Here is a 15,085-nt window from a genome sequence, read left to right as displayed (position 1 = left end):
CCCGAAGGTCTGATTAATACATGGACCTGAGTATAGTTAGTGAAATTTTATACTAAACCCAGACCTGACCCAAGTTTCAATTAAGACCCGAAAATTTTCAATGTAAAAATGATAAAAAAATATAGTTTTACCGAGAATGGTCGGGTCTGGTTCATGTAGTTTTTATCGGATCCGGATATGGTTTTTCTTATAGTGGACCCGGTTAAAACCGGGTCCAGACTTGATACCATACTAAAAAACCGGGTCCTCATTTTTAATATGATACCTAAATGTTATGTGGTTTTCAATAAACAGTTGATAAGTTAAGTGTTCTTTTAATAATTTATTAAAAAGCGTGGGCTCTCATTTTCTGTCAGCGAAATGGGTGGGGCCAGGGATCACGGAAATGTGTGGACAAGCATGGCTACGTCATCTTGATCGTGACTCTGTTGGTACTTGAACCACACAAAACACATAATATTTGGCATGTACAGGCCGAGCCACGTTGGGTCCAGGCTTGTCACATGCCCACCCTAATCCGAAGTTTCTCAATTGAGGGTTATGAATCAGGGTGGGCACTGCACACCTAGTTCCCACCCGAACTCTATGTAAGGTCGGCTAAGAGTGATCCTACTTATACCCGACTGTTACCATCACAAAATTTTATTTTTGCAAGTTAAACTGACCTTTTTGACAAAGATTTTGAAAATAACTCGCCTCTATTTTAAAATACGGGAAAATTTTGAAGAATGAGACTCGTCTGCCAGTACGAGGTCAAACCATTCCTGGCACCATAACCAGAAGTAAGCGAATCAATGATCAATCATATGATTTGCTTTGCTCAACTGTCTAAATAAATATTTTATTTGCTAGATGCACAAAGAATCACACTAGAAGAAAAACTCTAATTAGCGACGAAAAATTTGTAACAGAAAAATTTCATTTAAAGTCCGCCGCAACTTCACGATGGATCAACGGCAGAAACTTTCCGTCGCTACTCCGTTGCAAATTTGCGACGGAGTTTGCGACAAAATTTTACCGTCGCGAATTCATCGCAAAATTTCCCGTAAATCTCTAATGAAAGCCCCCTTTCTTTTTCTTTCTCTCGCCCTCCCTTCTCCCCCTTTCGGTGATCACCTCCCTTCCCTTCTCCCCCTTTCGGCGACCGCCTCCCTCTCTGGTGACCTCTTCCCTTCCTTTCTCCCCCTTCAGCCGATCGCCTCCCTCTTTGGCCACACCGACCAACGCCCATCCCTCTCCGGCCACACTGAGTGACGCCATCTCCCCTTCTTCCCTCAGCGACCCCGCCAGTGACCCACCACCTGTTCCTCCAGCTCTAGCAACTCGATCGAAGTCCACCAGCGACCAACTTGGTGACCTCGCCTCCCATACCCTCGCGCCTCCCCCTTGTCCCTCTTTCCAACCTGTCGGCATGGAACCCACCCCCCTGCCGTTGGTAGTTTTACCGAGAATGGTCGGGTCTGGTTCATGTAGTTTTTATCGGATCCGGATATGGTTTTTCTTATAGTGGACCCGGTTAAAACCGGGTCCAGACTTGATACCATACTAAAAAACCGGGTCCTCATTTTTAATATGATACCTAAATGTTATGTGGTTTTCAATAAATAGTTGATAAGTTAAGTGTTCTTTTAATAATTTATTAAAAAGCGTGGGCTCTCATTTTCTGTCAGCGAAATGGGTGGGGCCAGGGATCACGGAAATGTGTGGACAAGCATGGCTACGTCATCTTGATCGTGACTCTGTTGGTACTTGAACCACACAAAACACATAATATTTGGCATGTACAGGCCGAGCCACGTTGGGTCCAGGCTTGTCACATGCCCACCCTAATCCGAAGTTTCTCAATTGAGGGTTATGAATCAGGGTGGGCACTGCACACCTAGTTCCCACCCGAACTCTATGTAAGGTCGGCTAAGAGTGATCTTACTTATACCCGACAGTTATCATCACAAAATTTTATTTTTGCAAGTTAAACTGACCTTTTTGACAAAGATTTTGAAAATAACTCACCTCTATTTTAAAATACGGGAAAATTTTGAAGAATGAGATTCGTCTGTCAGTACGAGGTCAAACCATTCATGGCACCATAACCAGAAGTAAGCGAATCAATGATCAATCATATGATTTGCTTTGCTCAACTGTCTAAATAAATATTCTATTTGCTAGATGCACAAAGAATCACACTAGAAGAAAAACTCTAATTAGCGACGAAAAATTTGTGACAGAAAAATTTCATTTCAAAGTCCGCCGCAACTTCACGATGGATCAGGGCAGAAACTTTCCGTCGCTACTCCGTTGCAAATTTGCGACGGAGTTTGCGACAAAATTTTACCGTCGCGAATTCATCGCTAAATTTCCCATAAATCTCTAATGAAAGCCCCCTTTCTTTTTCTTTCTCTCGCCCCGTTGCTCGCCCTCCCTTCTCCCCCTTTCGGTGATCGCCTCCCTTCCCTTCTCCCCCTTTCGGCAACCGCCTCCCTCTCTGGTGACCTCCTCCCTTCCTTTCTCCCCCTTCAGCCGATCGCCTCCCTCTTTGGCCACACCGACCAACGCCCATCCCTCTCCGGCCACACTGAGTGACGCCATCTCCCCTTCTTCCCTCAGCGACCCCGCCAGTGACCCACCACCTGTTCCTCCAGCTCTAGCAACTCGATCGAAGTCCACCAGCGACCAACTTGGTGACCTCGCCTCCCATACCCTCGCGCCTCCCCCCTGTCCCTCTTTCCAACCTGTCGGCATGGAACCCACCCCCCTGCCGTTGGTAGTTTTACCGGGAATGGTCGGGGCTGGTTCATGTAGTTTTTATCGGATCCGGATATGGTTTTTCTTATAGTGGACCCGGTTAAAACCGGGTCCAGACTTGATACCATACTAAAAAACCGGGTCCTCATTTTTAATATGATACCTAAATGTTATGTGGTTTTCAATAAACAGTTGATAAGTTAAGTGTTCTTTTAATAATTTATTAAAAAGCGTGGGCTCTCATTTTCTGTCAGCGAAATGGGTGGGGCCAGGGATCACGGAAATGTGTGGACAAGCATGGCTACGTCATCTTGATCGTGACTCTGTTGGTACTTGAACCACACAAAACACATAATATTTGGCTTGTACAGGCCGAGCCACGTTGGGTCCAGGCTTGTCACATGCCCACCCTAATCCGAAGTTTCTCAATTGAGGGTTATGAATCAGGGTGGGCACTGCACACCTAGTTCCCACCCGAACTCTATGTAAGGTCGGCTAAGAGTGATCCTACTTATACCCGACAGTTATCATCACAAAATTTTATTTTTGCAAGTTAAACTGACCTTTTTGACAAAGATTTTGAAAATAACTTGCCTCTATTTTAAAATATGCGAAAATTTTGAAGAATGAGACTCGTCTGCCAGTACTAGGTCAAACCATTCCTGGCACCATAACCAGAAGTAAGCCAATCAATGATCAATCATATGATTTGCTTTGCTCAACTGTCTAAATAAATATTCTATTTGCTAGATGCACAAAGAATCACACTAGAAGAAAAACTCTAATTAGCGATGAAAAATTTGTGACAGAAAAATTTCATTTCAAAGTCCGCCGCAACTTCACGATGGATCAGCAGCAGAAAATTTCCGTCGCTACTCCGTTGCAAATTTGCGACGGAGTTTGCGACAAAATTTTACCGTCGCGAATTCATCGCTAAATTTCCTGTAAATCTCTAATGAAAGCCCCCTTTCTTTTTCTTTCTCTCGCCCCGTTGCTCGCCCTCCCTTCTCCCCCTTTTGGTGATCGCCTCCCTTCCCTTCTCCCCCTTTCGGCGACCGCCTCCCTCTCTGGTGACCTCCTCCCTTCCTTTCTCCCCCTTCAGCCGATCGCCTCCCTCTTTGGCCACACCGACCAACGCCCATCCCTCTCCGGCCACACTGAGTGACGCCATCTCCCCTTCTTCCCTCAGCGACCCCGCCAGTGACCCACCACCTGTTCCTCTAGCTCTAGCAACTCGATCGAAGTCCACCAGCGACCAACTTGGTGACCTCGCCTCCCCCCTATCCCTCTTTCCAACCTGTCGGCATGGAACCCACCCCCCTGCCGTTGGTAGTTTTACCGGGAATGGTCGGGTCTGGTTCATGTAGTTTTTATCGGATCCGGATATGGTTTTTCTTATAGTGGACCCGGTTAAAACCGGGTCCAGACTTGATACAATACTAAAAAACCGGGTCCTCATTTTTAATATGATACCTAAATGTTATGTGGTTTTCAATAAACAGTTGATAAGTTAAGTGTTCTTTTAATAATTTATTAAAAAGCGTGGGCTCTCATTTTCTGTCAGCGAAATGGGTGGGGCCAGGGATCACGGAAATGTGTGGACAAGCATGGCTACGTCATCTTGATCGTGACTCTGTTGGTACTTGAACCACACAAAACACATAATATTTGGCTTGTACAGGCCGAGCCACGTTGGGTCCAGGATTGTCACATGCCCACCCTAATCTGAAGTTTCTCAATTGAGGGTTATGAATCAGGGTGGGCACTGCACACCTAGTTCCCACCCGAACTCTATGTAAGGTCGGCTAAGAGTGATCCTACTTATACCCGACTGTTATCATCACAAAATTTTATTTTTGCAAGTTAAACTGACCTTTTTGACAAAGATTTTGAAAATAACTCGCCTCTATTTTAAAATACGGGAAAATTTTGAAGAATGAGACTCGTCTGCCAGTACGAGGTCAAACCATTCCTGGCACCATAACCAGAAGTAAACGAATGAATGATCAATCATATGATTTGCTTTGCTCAACTGTCTAAATAAATATTCTATTTGCTAGATGCACAAAGAATCACACTAGAAGAAAAACTCTAATTAACGACCAAAAAATTGTGACAGAAAAATTTCATTTCAAAGTCCGCCGCAACTTCACGATGGATCAGTGGCAGAAACTTTCCGTCGCTACTCCGTTGCAAATTTGCGACGGAGTTTGCGACAAAATTTTACCGTCGCGAATTCATCGCTAAATTTATCGTAAATCTCTAATGAAAGCCCCCTTTCTTTTTCTTTCTCTCGCTCTGTTGCTCGCCCTCCCTTCTCCCCCTTTCGGTGATCGCCTCCCTTCCCTTCTCCCCCTTTCGACGACCACCTCCCTCTCTGGTGACCTCCTCCCTTCCTTTCTCCCTCTTCAGTCGATCGCCTCCCTCTTTGGCCACACCGACCAACGCCCATCCCTCTCCGGCCACACTGAGTGACGCCATCTCCCCTTCTTCCCTCAGCGACCCCGCCAGTGACCAACCACCTGTTCCTCCAGCTCTAGCAACTCGATCGAAGTCCACCAGCGACCAACTTGGTGACCTCGCCTCCCATACCCTCGCGCCTCCCCCCTGTCCCTCTTTCCAACCTGTCGGCATGGAACCCACCCCCCTGCCGTTGGTAGTTTTACCGGGAATGGTCGGGTCTGGTTCATGTAGTTTTTATCGGATCCGGATATGGTTTTTCTTATAGTGGACCCGGTTAAAACCGAGTCCAGACTTGATACCATACTAAAAAACTGGGTCCTCATTTTTAATATGATACCTAAATGTTATGTGGTTTTCAATAAACAGTTGATAAGTTAAGTGTTCTTTTAATAATTTATTAAAAAGCGTGGCCTCTCATTTTCTGTCAGCGAAATGGGTGGGGCCAGGGATCACGGAAATGTGTGGACAAGCATGGCTACGTCATCTTGATCGTGACTCTGTTGGTACTTGAACCACACAAAACACATAATATTTGGCTTGTACAGGCCGAGCCACGTTGGGTCCAGGCTTGTCACATGCCCACCCTAATCCGAAGTTTCTCAATTGAGGGTTATGAATCAGGGTGGGCACTGCACACCTAGTTCCCACCCGAACTCTATGTAAGGTCGGCTAAGAGTGATCCTACTTATACCCGACTGTTACCATCACAAAATTTTATTTTTGCAAGTTAAACTGACCTTTTTGACAAAGATTTTGAAAATAACTCGCCTCTATTTTAAAATACGGGAAAATTTTGAAGAATGAGACTCGTCTGCCAGTACGAGGTCAAACCATTCCTGGCACCATAACCAGAAGTAAGCGAATCAATGATCAATCATATGATTTGCTTTGCTCAACTGTTTAAATAAATATTCTATTTGCTAGATGCACAAAGAATCACACTAGAAGAAAAACTCTAATTAGCGACGAAAAATTTGTGACAGAAAAATTTCATTTCAAAGTCCGCCGCAACTTCACGATGGATCAGCGGCAGAAACTTTCCGTCGCTACTCCGTTGCAAATTTGCGACGGAGTTTGCGACAAAATTTTACCGTCGCGAATTCATCGCTAAATTTCCCGTAAATCTCTAATGAAAGCCCCCTTTCTTTTTCTTTCTCTCGCCCCGTTGCTCGCCCTCCCTTCTCCCCCTTTCGGTGATCGCCTCCCTTCCCTTCTCCCCCTTTCGGCGACTGCCTCCCTCTCTGGTGACCTCCGCCCTTCCTTTCTCCCCCTTCAGCCGATCGCCTCCCTCTTTGGCCACACCGACCAACGCCCATCCCTCTCCGGCCACACTGAGTGACGCCATCTCCCCTTCTTCCCTCAGCGACCCCGCCAGTGACCCACCACCTGTTCCTCCAGCTCTAGCAACTCGATCAAAGTCCACCAGCGACCAACTTGGTGACCTCGCCTCCCATACCCTCGCGCCTCCCCCCTGTCCCTCTTTCCAACCTGTCGGCATGGAACCCACCCCCCTGCCGTTGGTATTTTTCGATAGGGCGGCAAAGCCCCCCTGCCCTTGGTATTTTTTGACAGGGGGGCGGCCCCCCCTACCCTTGTTCAAGCAACAACGGGAGGGGGATCCACCCCCTCTGCCATTGTGTTTGATCGGCTGGCAGGGGGCGAAGCCCCTCTGCCACTGGTATTTTCCGACGGGGGGAAGGAGCCCCCCTGCCCTTGTTTAAGCAACAATGGCAGGGGGATCCGCCCCCCTACCATTGTGTTTGATCGACTGACAGGGAGCGGAGCCCCCCTGCCACTGGTATTTTTTGGAAGGGGGCAAAGCCCTCCTGCCCTTGTTTAAGCAACAACGACAGAGGGATCCGCCCTCTCTGTCGTTGTGTTTGCTCGATCGGCAGGGGGGGCCGCACCCATGCCGCTGGTACTTTCCGGTAGGGGGATCCGCCCGCTACCATTGTGTTTGCTCGGTCGACTGGGGGGCTCGCACTCCTGCCGCTGGTACTTTCCAGCAGGGGTCTCCGCCCCCCTGCCCTTGTTTAAGCAACAACGGCAGTGGGATCCGCCCCCCATGCCATTGTGTTTGCTCGGCCGGCAGGGGGCTCTGCCCCTCTGTCGCTGGTACTTTCTGGTTGGGGGCTCAACCTGTTTTGTTTTGCTTCTTTCTGTGTCTTTGTCTTTGGCCAGCAAGAGTAACATGCATTGCAGGTGCATAACAGAATTAAAATGTTATGCGAAAAGAAATAAGCAAAATGTAAATCGGGTAAATACCCGTGGTGAGTAAGTGATGCAAGCGCTTCACAGGTTATTTAATTTCTTGGATGCAACACTTTTCTATTCAGATACTCACTTAGTTGTAGATAGCTAGGACCGCTTTGATGGAGTTTGGAGATCATGTTGAGCATGATTTTAATGTATGAGAATAGAAGTATTTTTATTTTTGGAGTTCGGATTCCATGCTAGTCATGGTAGTAGTTAGCGGGATATTGAAGTGTATTTGTTGTAGGTACATGTTTGATATTATTTTGATATAAATGATTTGAATATATTGCAATATTTGATGTCACCGTATCAATGCTTTCATGAAGTTATTTTCAATTTGATTATACCTTCCATGTGAAATTGTATCATGAAAACATGTTTCAAATGAATGTATTGTGTTATGAATGAGTTTGCACATGAAAATGAATGGTAAGTTATCAATGCTTCAAACATGCTTCAAATGAATGGTTTTGCATATGAAAATATTAAGTTATCAATGCATGCATCATAGTTCTTGTGATTGAATAACATTATATATATATATATATATATATATCAAATCATTACATTCACCATGAATGCATGATAAATTAGATATTTTCTTCATCATAGCAATCTTATGATTCTCTTTTAACTTGTTAGGATAATATTTGTACCATCATAGGACAAAATGACTGCAAACCGTGAATGAATGTATCATAGGATAGTTGACAATGACGTATCACTTGAATAAATGGATGGTGTTGACAATTTTATTGAATTTGTAATGGCAAGTGTCAGTACAGTGGATCCCACAGGTCGGATCAGGTGCCTCTGCATGATGTGTAAGAACAATCAATTTGTAGAACCTCATAGTGTTAGATATCACATATACAAGAAGGGTTTTGTGAGTGATTATCAGAATTGAACTCTTCATGGTGAAAATTTTTGGAACAATTTTAATGCACGGGTGGATGTAGTGCACGATAATTCATACGTGGATTTGATATTTGATGTCGCAGGACCAGAACTGGGTTCTACTATGGGTCCTAGTGATGTACCAACTAGGGTAGAGGAAGAAGCAACAAACGATGCAGCTAGTAGATTTTATGATTTACTTAGAGATGTTGATGAACCACTTTGGAATGGTTGCGAGAGTCACACTGTCTTGTCTGCAATTCTTTAACTAATAAATTTGAAGTCCGAGTATAATTTGAGCTAATCATGTTTTGACCGTCTGTGCTCTATTGTGAAGAGTATGTTACCCAAAGATAAGAAATTACCACAAAATTTCTATCGTGTGAAGGTTATGGTCAACGCTTTAGGTATGAGGTATCAAAAGATATATGCTTATCCAAATCACTGCATTTTGTATTTCAAAGATCAAGAAAATAGCAGATCATGTCTGTCATGTGGGCATCCTTGGTTCAAGCTAAAGACAAGAGACAATGGTAGCACGAGGTCAAAAGAAGTGTCATACAAGTCGCTCTGCTGCTTCCCTCTCACCCCTTGATTGCAACGATTGTATATATCTTCGAGAACAGCTGCACACATGAGATGACATGCAAATAAAGTTCGACATGATGAAGACAAAATCACGCATCCTGTTGACGCGGAAGCTTGGAAGTACTTTGATAGTACTCATCAGACCTTCATAATGAAAGTGAGAAATGTTAGGCTCGGTTTATGTACAGATGAATTTAATCCATTTGGGGGTAGATCAACCCCATACTCATGTTGGCCAGCATTTTTCACCCCATACAACCTTCCTCCAAGCTTATGTATGAAGCGTCAAAATATTTTCTTTTCTCTATTGATCCCTGGCCCGATGTTTCCGGGCCAAAATCTTGATGTATATTTAAGGTCATTGATTGATGAACTGGAAATACTGTGGGATAATAGTGTTCTTACGTACGATGCCCACAAAAAATAAAACTTTAATATGAAGGTTGTTGTTCTATGAACAATTAATGACTTCCCTGCATATGGTATGTTATCTGGTTGGAGCACACATGTGAGGTTGACATGTCCGTACTGCATGGAGGATACAAAATATTTTAGATTGACGCATGGAAGGAAGCCGTGTTGGTTTAATTGTCACTGTCAATTTCTACCCAGTGACCATCTGTTCCGACGACAATGGAATGCATTCAAAGCAGACACAACTGAAATAGAAGGTTCACCTACACGATTGTCTGACATAGAGATTTTAAGACGATTGTGATACTTTTCATATGGACTGACAGATGCTCGTAGTGCGAGGCTCTTCTTTAGATTTGGGAAGGATCATAATTGGACAAAGAAATCTATATTTTGGGAACTACCATATTGGCCAACCTTATTGATACAACATAATTTGGATGTGATGCACGTAGAGAAAAATGTATTTGATAATATGTTCAATACGGTAATGAATGTCAAAGGAAAAACAAAGGATAATCTGAAGGCCCGTATGAATTTAAAAATAATATGTAAAAGACCAGAATTGGAACTTAAAGAGTATAATGGCAAAGTACTGAAACCAAAGGCAAGGTATGTGCTTGGACCAGATCAAGTAAAGCAGGTATGCTAGTGGTTGAGATAGTTGAGATTTCCAGATGGATACGTCTCTAACATTGCTCGAGCTGTGAAGATAGACGAGAGACAATTATATGGGTTGAAGAGCCATGATTGTTATGTTATCATGCAACGGTTGATTCTCCTAGCATTCCATGATATGTTAGACAAACCTATATGGGGGGTATTATCCGAGTTGAGTCAATTTTTTAGAACATTGTGTGCATCAAAAGTTGTAGTAATTGAGGTAAAAAATCTAAAGGATTCTATCGTCACTACTATTTGTCAGCTAGAAAAGATATTTCTTCCAACATTTTTTAACGTTATGAAACATGTGATCATACACTTGTCATATGAACTTAGAGTTGGTGGTCCTGTGCAATATCGGTGGATGTACCAATTTGAAAGGTATTTTTTTTTATATTTTTCTATCTAATGATATTAAAAATTTATTGTATTACGAGATGTATATTATTGACAGATGCATGTTTGACCTCAAAAAAAAGGTTCAGAATAAAGCAAGAGTGGAAGGTTCAATTTGTTAGGCGTACACTTTAGAAGAGATTTCAAATTTCTCATCTATGTACTTTGAGCCTCACATTCCAACATGTTACACTTGCCCACCTCGTAATGATGATGGAAAACAAGTTATTGTGGCTGGCAAACTATCGATATTTAAACCACTTGGGAATGCCTTTGGCAGTTGCTGGTCAAGACTCTTGGAAGATTAAGAGCAAGACGCAACACAAATCTATATACTTTTTAATTGCTCGAAGATCGACCCCTACATCGAGTAAGTATACATAATATGTTACACTAAGTTCTCTACGTACATGGTTCGGTAATATAATTATTTGTTAAGTGCAGACGATTTGATCTAGAGTTGCGAAGAGAACTTTCCAATCTCACTGATTCAAAATTATAAAAAGAACGTAAAATTATGTTTGTGACATGGCTGAAAGAGTTGGTAAGGACAATGACATACATTCTTTCCATGTAAACAACAATATGTTACTTAATTGGTCATGTTTACAGTCATTATTTATGCTTGTAGGTCCATCATAGTGATGTTAATGACCAAGGAATATGCGATTTACAAAATGGTCCGACCAAAGTTGTGTAATTTTACAATGGATACATCGTAAATGGTTATCGATTTCATACAAAAGACTATGGTGTAAGCAAGTCAATGATGAATAGTGGCATGTGTGTCAAGGGTAGCAGTTACGGTGAAAATGAACTTGACTACTACGGTGTTATAGAAGAAATAATGAAGTTGACTTAGGCATAAATAACAGAGTAGATTTATTCAAGTGTTATTGGTTTGATTCCACATCAACAAGAGTCGAGGTGAATCATTAATCAAGGTTTGGAACATATGAACCATTCATATTAGCATCGCAAGCTCAACAAGTTTACTATACTTCATATTCGAATATAAAGAAGTCAGATAGAAATGAATGGTGGGCGGTTTGCAAGGTGAAGTCTAAACTATACCCCGAGTATGATCAGTTACAGGAAAACAAGATTGTTGAAGAGGGTGATTACTATCAATCAAATGATATGTATGACTTCTCTTATGGTCACGATGTTACACATGGTCTGCATGTCACATCTTCATTGTCCAATTACACACATATGGAAGAATGTGATTCAAATGATATACTAAGTAGATGAGTGCCCAATGAAGAAGAAGAGAACGAAGAAGAGGAGGAGGAGGAGGAGGAAGAAGAAAAATATGAAAGTCAAACAAGTGATGAAGAAGCATACTCGAGCTAGTGAAATACATTTTGTAATACATACCTTATGTTTGATGTGAATGATTTAAATGATTTGAATGTATTGAAATGTATTGCAATGATTTGAATGTATTGCAATGTTTGAATGTATTGCATAAAGTTATTTTCAATTTGATTATGTATCCATGAAGATAAAGAGTTGTGTAACTGATCTAAATAAAATTTTTATTTGTTAGAATATGGTTCGTGGAGGTCATAGTAGTCGATCACCCAGTGGTAGACAGTCTCAACCTTCATCTTTACGGGCTGCTTCGATAGGTATATCATTTAACTAATTGTATACTTGATTAGTTTAAATGTGTATTGTGTAAATTTCTAACTCAATTTTCTATAGATGATGTTTTGCCTGCACATGACCCACCTACACCATCTATTCATACACGTCACGAGACAATGTCAGATGCAGGGTCTTCTCAGTCTGACACGATGAATCATTCAAATAATGTATATTGATAGTCGACCGTAAGTATTTCGTTGTCACTTGTTCAATACTTATCTTATAAATAGTGTATATCGACAGTCGATTGTTAATGTGTATTAATTCATGTATAACACAAGGTTTGAGCCATAAGAAATAATACGAGAAATTAGAAAGTCACTACTGTAGCATCTTTTAGGACTGATCGCTCAATGGAAAGAGTACCCAAAGGAGGTGTTGGACAGATTATTATCTTCATTCATGGTATGCAATCGTTTATCATAACTAATGTGTTTCATATTTAATTTTCTTTATAGTCATGTGTGTTAACTTTCTGAAAGTATTTGTAGGCTTCGCATCGCTTCGCGACTGTGAACGAGGAGAAGGACGCGAGGGTAGTGTAGCAGAAGGTGACTGCCAATTGATTTGTCGACATGCTGCATAATATGAACACTTCAGCAATAAAAGCAACTGGTGGGATAGATAATCCACTGCAGTGGAAGGGTCATGGCCCTTCTATTATCATGAGAGATTATTGAGAGAGAATATGCAACAAGTGGGCGAGCAATGAATTTCAAAACCGCTCAGCAAAGGCTGTACAAAACCGAGTGAAGATGTCTAATGCCCATCATCTACACACAGGTGGATCTAGGACTTTTGAGAGCCACCAGAAGAAAATGATAACTCATCAATATATATATATATATATATATATATATATATATATATATATATATATATATATATATATATTGCCAAATTTATAAGCATTTATGCATACTTTTTAATTGATTTTTTTATCATTTAACCTTGCATGAAGCAGAAAAAGGAGGCATTGTGTCTTATAAGGATGTGTTTATGGAAACACATAAACGTAAGAGCACAGGAGAGTTTGTATCAGAGAAGGCAAGAGCGACATCAGTATGTATTTATTGTATTAATAAACATTGTAATATACAAGCTACTATGAATTACATTATCATAAATATTGTAATTCTTAATTATTAAGTCATATTGTAATCATTACTTTGTAAGAGTCATATGAGCAACAAATGATAGAGCGATATGGCGATGACTCCACTCAGCATCCGCTTTTTAATCCTGCAGCATGGGTGATTGCAACCGGTGAACCCAAAAAGAGTCGTGTGTTTGAGTTTGGGAGTAACATGAACACCACACCAATCATTGCCTCCTACAGCCAGGGCTCTCAGAGTTCTCCCGCCAGCATCAACTCCCACCATTCGATTGACCCTGCTATGTCTTGGGATGTTGTCTGTCAACGTCTTGAAGACAAAATGCATGACCTTTTATATGAAGTCATTCTCAACCTTGTCCATAATGAGTTGTACAACTTTTTTCATGACAGAAGAACTTTGTCTGAATTCAACATGAGCTCTGGTGCCCGTCAGGTATAAAGATTTATGTAATTTGTTTCATGTCATTAGATTTTAAGCTAGTATATACATGATTAAACAAATATAAGCATGATTTCATCACTATAATTTTTTTTGACTGCCTTATAAAACATATATGCAAGATTGAATCACTATGAAAGTTTTTTGACAACCTCAGAACACATACAAGCATTCTTTCATCACTATGACAACTTTAGAACATATGAGCATGATATTAGCATATATAAAAGTTTTTTGACCATCTTATAACACATATATGCATGATTGAATCAATATGAAAGTTTTTTGACAACCTTAAAACACATATATACATGATTGAATAACTATGAAAGTTTGTTGTCTGCCTTAGAACATATATGAGCATGATTGAATCACTATGAAAGTTTTTTGACAACCTTAGAACACATATGAGCATGATATTAGCATATATGAAAGTTTTTTTACTGCTTTATAACACATATATGCATGATTGAATCAATATGAAGGTTTTTTGACAACCTTAGAACATATATATGCATGATTGAATCACCATGAAAGTTTTTTGACAACCTTAGAACACATATAAGCATGATTTCATAACTATGAAATTGTTTTACTACCTTAGAACACATATATGCATGATTGAATCACTATGAAACTTTTTTACTGCCTTAAAGCACATATATGCATGATTGAATCACTATGAAAGTTTTTTGACAACCTTAGAACACATATAAGCATGATTTCATCACTATGAAAGTTTTTTGACTGCCTTATAACACATATATACATGATTGTGATACATAACACATTTATTTGACAGCCTTATACACATTAAATGCATAAGTGAACCACTGTGTTATTTTTTTGACAACCTTAGAACACATATATGCATGATTGAATCACGATGATTTTTTTTTGTCAGTCTTAGAACATATATCTGAATTCTGTTATTGTCCTTCACTTTATTGCTAGTCTATGTGTCATTCAACCATTTACTTTGATTGCATTAGACTAGGTTCATTGCATATAATTTATTTCATTATATTTTGTTTATCAATATTAATATTTTGGTTCTCTTGTAGGATGTTGTAGATGATCACCGTAGAGGAGCTGATGGAGGGGCAGATCGAGACAATGAAGAGGATGATGCCCCGCATCTTGGCGAGGATAAGATTCATCTGTTTATTTTGTTTCACGTACTTATAACTAATTAGAACTTGGCAAGGATTGTACTGTAACTTATAACTTGTGTTAAATTTATTTCACCTGCTTTATATATATATTTTTTATGTGTACTTTGTTTTTTATACACAGGTTATATAAATTGTATAACAAGAAATTTTTCTCAATATTCATATTTAAAAAAAAAAAAATTAAATTGTGATGGATTAGCGATGGATAATATCCATCACCAATTTAAACCAGTCGATGTTTTACGATAAAATTTAATTTGTTGCTAATCCCTTGCTCAATTG

The sequence above is a fragment of the Nuphar pumila genome, chromosome 5 (assembly GCF_984573655.1).
Source record: "Nuphar pumila chromosome 5, dmNupPumi1.hap1.1, whole genome shotgun sequence".
Lineage (NCBI taxonomy): Eukaryota > Viridiplantae > Streptophyta > Magnoliopsida > Nymphaeales > Nymphaeaceae > Nuphar > Nuphar pumila.
This window is presented reverse-complemented; position numbering follows the sequence as displayed.